Source organism: Aegilops tauschii, chromosome 4 (genome assembly GCF_002575655.3).
Source record: "Aegilops tauschii subsp. strangulata cultivar AL8/78 chromosome 4, Aet v6.0, whole genome shotgun sequence".
Taxonomy (NCBI): Eukaryota; Viridiplantae; Streptophyta; class Magnoliopsida; order Poales; family Poaceae; genus Aegilops; species Aegilops tauschii.
In genome coordinates this window covers 181,141,320-181,148,106 of record NC_053038.3, presented here as the reverse complement: position 1 = coordinate 181,148,106, position 6,787 = coordinate 181,141,320, and the positions used below count along the sequence as shown (strand labels likewise).

Below are 6,787 nucleotides of genomic sequence, written 5' to 3'. Positions count from 1 at the left end.
ACTCCACGGAGATTATTTTTGGAAATAATAAAAAATACTGGCGAAAGAATCAAGGCCAGAGGGCCCACACCCTTGCCACGAGGGTGGGGGGCGCGCCCCCTGCCTCGTGGGCCCCCTGGAGCTCCACCGACCTCAACTCCAACTCCATATATTCGTGTTCGGGGAGAAAAAACAGAGAGAAAGATTCATCGCGTTTTACGATACGGAGCCGCCGCCAAGCCCTAAACTCTCTCAGGAGGGCTGATCTGGAGTCCGTTCGGGGCTCTGGAGAGGGGAATCCGTCGCCATTGTCATCATCAACCATCCTCCATCACCAATTTCATGATGCTCACCACCGTGCGTGAGTAATTCCATAGTAGGCTTGCTGGACGGTGATGGGTTGGATGAGATTTATCATGTAATCGAGTTAGTTTTGTTAGGGTTTGATCCCTAGTGTCCACTATGTTCTGAGATTGATGTTGCTATGACTTTGCTATGCTTAATGCTTGTCACTAGGGCCTGAGTGCCATGATTTCAGATCTAAACCTATTATGTTTTCATGAATATATGTGAGTTCTTGATCCTATCTTGCAAGTCTATAGTCACCTACTATGTGTTATGATCCGGCAACCCCGAAGTGACAATAATCGGGACCACTCCCGGTGATGACCATAGTTTGAGGAGTTCATGTATTCACTATGTGTTAATGCTTTGGTCCGGTAATCTATTAAAAGGAGGCCTTAATATCCCTTAGTTTCCGCTAGGACCCCACTGCCACGGGAGGGTAGGACAAAAGATGTCATGCAAGTTCTTTTCCATAAGCACGTATGACTATATTCGGAATACATGCCTACATTACATTGATGAATTGGAGCTAGTTTTGTGTCACCCTATGTTATGATTGTTACATGATGAACCGCATCCGGCATAATTCTCCATCACCGATCCAATGCCTACGAGCTTTTCACATATTGTTCTTCACTTATTTACTTTTCCGTTGCTACTGTTACAATCATTACAAAATCCAAAAATATTACTTTTGCTATCGTTACCATTACTTCCATACTACTATGCTACTAAATACTTTGCTACAGATACTAAGTTATCCAGGTGTGGTTGAATTGACAACTCAGCTGCTAATACTTGAGAATATTCTTTGGCTCCCCTTGTGTCGAATCAATAAATTTGGGTTGAATACTCTACCCTCAAAAACTGTTGCGATCCCCTATACTTGTGGGTTATCATACCTACACTGCATTTCATCAAATATGTCACGTGCAAAAACTCGTATTCCTCATCTTCGATCATGCGTGCTTGCTACACCATGGAAAAAGTGCAGCCCTGAAAAACATGGAAGCGTAAGCCATGAATGTGCATCCAATGGAGTGGAGCGGTGAGGATCTTGGGTATTTACCGGGGAAGGGGCATGCTGAGGTGATTGGTGTTGATTTCAGTACCATGTGCCACAATCAGAGGCAGCCGGCGGGAGAGGAAACATCCGTTGTCATCACCTGCATGTGCCGCCCCATATGCTCCCCGATCCAAGCGGCACGACGGTAAGAGGCTCATGGGTGTGCGGACGTCGGTGTCAGCATTCGTGGTTGAGACGCCGCTTTACCAGTACATATATTGTTCATGCAATAAGGAGAGATGAAATCAGCTGTTCATAAGCAAGAAATGTGTAATTCGTTATTGTAAAAAACAAGCAAAAAATGACTCCCTCAAGGACACAAATCTGTGAGAAACCTGCACAACCTAATACATCATTCTCTCAGATTTATAATCATTCAGAAAAAGAACCTTCGGCTTCATCTATTTGTATGTATATAACAAGTAGTACTAACAATTGTTGTGTACAAGAAACAATCAACATAATTCAGTTATAAAAAAAAATATTAGACATAAACTGGAGATCTTACTATTCAAAATCCACCAGCAGCAGAGCATCAGGAATCATATCTAGAAGAATCAAGGAATCAACGAACAAGCGAAAGTAGATGTCCATCTACTCTATACATGGATATCTGGCACTCTTTGGGAATGTTTGAATGACACCACGATCACACGGGGACTCGTCTTCATCATGGGAGGAGCTAAATAAACTGGTACAAAAACTGGATTTTTGGTTGTGTTTTCTCTAGTTCTTCCTTTTGATTTGCAGAAATTTCAGTTGCTGGACCAGGTTTGTTAGACTCAAAATTACTCAACTGCACCTACACATGTAATATGGACCAGGAAACCATATAAAAAGGGCAACATATGAATTGTAATTACAAATAGTTTATAATAGGACTGCTTTGCTCAATGTTTTTACTAATGAGCATGGCATATTTAATCAACAGATTATTGTTAAATATCATAGCATGGTGGCGCTTTGTCAACATATTACTTTTATTTACCTTTTAAAACTTGAAGGCTCACTATTAGTTCTAATCCTCATGGCCTATTAAATCTGCATGCTACTATTCAATGTAACAATTCCAGCTTGCTCCTATATGAATGATGTATCTAAAAATACAGAAGAGATGCATATGACTGCAGTGCAGCAACTGATCAAACCTAAACTGCGAAGGAAACCACTCCACGCTACAACGCCAATGAGCTGAATTCTTAGTTACCGAGACAAGCGTATGAATTTTTTTAGAGTATACATATTCAGCAAAGTTAAACGTATACAGTTGTAGGCCTCTCCCAAGCACAAGAAATAAAATATGTACTTAAGGAAAGGAAGTCCACAGAGAAACATCAGAGGGAGATCAGATGGACATAACTGGAATGCACAACCATAAGAATATTAGTGTCATTGAAAACTTAATTTTAGAAGTGCACCAAATTCAACATGAAAGTAACCAATCTAAGGTAACCAGCATAGTATTCATATATCAAAATGTACCAACGAGCAAAGTCCAAAATGAAGAAGAGAACTATAGCAAAGTACCTTATAGGTCAGGAATTTTAGTTTAACCATCAGATTTGAATCCTCATCAGCCAGACCGTCCTTAGCTGACGAATTGAATCCAAAGCACCACCGATATTTTTCAGTGAAGTGTGGACATCTTCAGAAAGTTCAGTAGGCATCTTATTATTCCCCTTGAACATGTTTACTTCAACGAAGAAACCTAAGCATGAAACATAGGCCAGTCAAAGGCACATCAGCGCAGGTATTAATTGCAAGAACTGAAAGTTGATTGTCATGAGAGGTGAGAGAGTTTTATGTAATAAAAGATTCATCTTACCTCTGTATAGTAGCCATAACTCTTGATTTTTCCTAGAAAGGAAAATGGGGGATCCATTAGAGTTAATAAATCTAAAAAAAGAAGAAGAAAGAAGAGATATTTCCATATACTAATGAGATACTCTATCCATTTCATATTATAAAGCGTAACTTATTCAGACATGGGAAATAAATAAGCCATTAATAGTATAGGAAAATGGTCATGGTAGCCATGAAGTCATTGTCTAGGGAAGGAGAGAAGATTTAGTATGCGGATTTAATCATAAGTGATGAAGGTAGGTGAGAAATAAACAATGGCAAAAGCGAGAGAGAAAAATCATAACGTCTGAATGAAGGCATTATATTTTTAAAGAGGGGTGAAAATTTAAACGTCCATGGATAAGCATCTTGTAATACAAGGATGATTTCGCAAATTTACCTCATCTCTTGCTGATAATGTCCAAAAGCAGAATCACTATGCCCATGGATAAGCATCTTGTAATACAAGTAATCATTTGAAAGAGAATCAAATTTTTGATTATTCCAGTAACATCTGAAAGCTGCAGGGAAATTTTTCTGCTTCACCAGATGAAACATCTCTTGTAACAGTTCAAAACAGGAAGAACTGAATTACTATCTAACAAGCTATTAGCTTTCTGATATTACAGTTATCATGCATTTAAAACGGAAGTATGTCCATTACAGTCAAGAACAATCTATTGTTGGACAAGAACCAATAAAATGAGCTAACCTGTAATTTCTTAATTTCATAGTTCGTTGGACGCACTTGCAGAAAATGGATGACAGGTAATGTATCAGCATTTCGAGACAGAGCCTCAAGACCACTATTTCCAAACCAATCACAGTGGTCCGAACACATTGAAGATCCAACATTTTTCAAGAAGTGCTTTCATTTGCTGTCATATAGAAGTAGAAGTTACAGCAAGGTAGAAGGTAGAACCAATACAAAGTTTGACAGAGAGGAGGATACCACTTCACAATATTAAATAATACCTGCTTCTCATCTCACCTATTAGCAGCATATATTTGTCATAAACTTGGTCCTAAATCAGAGTCGCCTGCATATAATGGTAGCTTTCTGAATCAGTAGGCATATAAAGTGTTTTCAACTTCATGGATCAGAAGCATCAAACAATCTCAGAAAATGTTCAAATGCATCAGAAAATCTGTTAGGATTTCTAATGAAGGTTGTGGGAGGTTTCTCAAAACTTTCACGATTGACAATACAGGCAACCAGACCTTCAAGTATCTCACCTTGCACCATTACATAATCCTTTGACCCCAGAACAAATAGCTAGTACTTCAATGGTGGGGAGAGATGAAAATATATGAGGTCAGTTGAGAGCAGTAATAAAGACTAAGAAGAGTATCAGGCAAAAGATAATCTATGAGATAATCATACCTACCACAGATACGTCAGCAATGCCACCAGAATAATGCGGTAAATTCCCTAATGGAGATGCAAACAAAAAAAATAATATTTTATGAGTGGACCCAGCACCAAATGCATATGTGCGTTCATATGAAATCAATGATACACAGGAGAATTGAACAAGAATTTAGTAACTTCACGAGCATAGGCTGGTTGATCATCATATTCAAGCAATAATCTACTGCGGCAAACATAATAGCACTGCACTTGTTTTTCGAATACTGCACGATAGCAAAACATGGGATGTCACAATAACACTGCACTCCTTCTCCAAACTCCAACGAACACCTAAAAAACAGGAGTAGTATATATGTGCAAATATTCACGTACCCAATCGCCAGCCTCCCGTAGATGTCAATGTTGCTGCAGTTGAAGGCCTCCTGCAGGACCGCCCAAAGCGTGTGGTCGCAGACGAGCTCCGCTTCGGACGGGTCACTGAACCCCTCCCAGGCTACAGGGGATCCCGGCCTGGTCTCGGAGCCCCTCTGGAGGGTGAGGTGAATTGAAACCTGTTGGGGAACGTAGCAGAAATTCAAAATTTTCTACGCATCACCAAGATCAATCTATGGAGTAATCTAGCAACGAGGGGAAGGGGAGTGCATCTACATACCCTTGTAGATCGCGATGCGGAAGCGTTGCAAGAACGCGGATGAGGGAGTTGTACTCGTAGCGATTCAGATCGCGGTTGATTCCGATCTAAGCACCGAAGAACGGTGCCTCCGCGTTCAACACACGTGCAGCCCGATGACGTCTCCCATGCCTTGATCCAGCAAGGAGAGAGGGAGAGGTTGGGGAAGACTCCATCCAGCAGCAGCACGACGGCGTGGTGGTGGTGGAGGAGCGTGGCAATCCCGCAGGGCTTCGCCAAGCACCGCGGGAGAGGAGGAGGAGGGAGAGGGGTAGGGCTGCACCGAAAGAGAGACGTTATCCTGTGTCTTGGGCAGCCCAAACCTCAACTATATATAGGGGGGAGGGGGCTGCGCCCCCCTCTAGGGTTCCCACCCCAAGAGGAGGCGGCCAACCCTAGATCCCATCAAGGGGGGCGGCCAAGGGGAGGAGAGGGGGGGCGCCCCACTAGATGGGCCCTTAAGGCCCATCTGGACCTAGGGTTTGCCCCCTCCCACTCTCCCATGCGCCTTGGGCCTTGGTGGGGGGGCGCACCAGCCCACCTGGGGCTGGTCCCCTCCCACACTTGGCCCACGCAGCCTTCTGGGGCTGGTGGCCCCACTTGGTGGACCCCCGGGACCCTCCCGGTGGTCCCGGTACATTACCGATTTCACCCGAAACTTTTCCGGTGACCAAAACAGAACTTTCCATATATAAATCTTTACCTCCGGACCATTCCGGAACTCCTCGTGACGTCCGGGATCTCATCCGGGACTCCGAACAACATTCGGTAACCACGTACATACTTTCCCTATAACCCTAGCGTCATTGAACCTTAAGCGTGTAGACCCTACGGGTTCGGGAACCATGCAGACATGACCGAGACGTTCTCCGGTCAATAACCAACAGTGGGATCTGGATACCCATGTTGGCTCCCACATGTTCCACGATGATCTCATCGGATGAACCACGATGTCGGGGATTCAATCAATCCCGTATTCAATTCCCTTTGTCTATCGATATGTTACTTGCCCGAGATTCGATCGTCGGTATCCCTATACCTTGTTCAATCTCGTTACCGGCAAGTCTCTTTACTCGTTCCATAACTCACATCATCCCGTGATCAACTCCTTGGTCACACTGTGCACATTACGATGATGTCCTACCGAGTGGGCCCAGAGATACCTCTCCGTTTACACGGAGTGACAAATCCCAGTCTCGATTCGTGCCAACCCAACAGACACTTTTGGAGATACCTGTAGTGCACCTTTATAGTCACCCAGTTACGTTGTGACGTTTGGTACACCCAAAGCATTCCTACGGTATCCGGGAGTTGCACAATCTCATGGTCTAAGGAAATGATACTTGACATTAGAAAAGCTCCTAGCAAACGAACTACACGATCTTGTGCTAGGCTTAGGATTGGGTCTTGTCCATCACATCATTCTCCTAATGATGTGATCCCGTTATCAACGACATCCAATGTCCATGGTCAGGAAACCGTAACCATCTATTGATCAACGAGCTAGTCTCCT

At 43.2% G+C, this 6,787-nt stretch overlaps 1 long non-coding RNA gene across 1 annotated transcript; it reads right to left on the bottom strand.

The window, feature by feature from the left end:
• Positions 1–903: 903 nt before the first annotated feature.
• Positions 904–5,141, bottom strand: LOC120962459 (uncharacterized). Its single transcript, XR_012181708.1, has 3 exons — positions 3,216–5,141; positions 1,394–3,098; positions 904–1,320 (listed from the first exon to the last, which is right to left on the bottom strand). It is a non-coding gene; the product is annotated as an uncharacterized lncRNA (long non-coding RNA).
• Between the last annotated feature and the right edge of the window lie 1,646 nt (positions 5,142–6,787).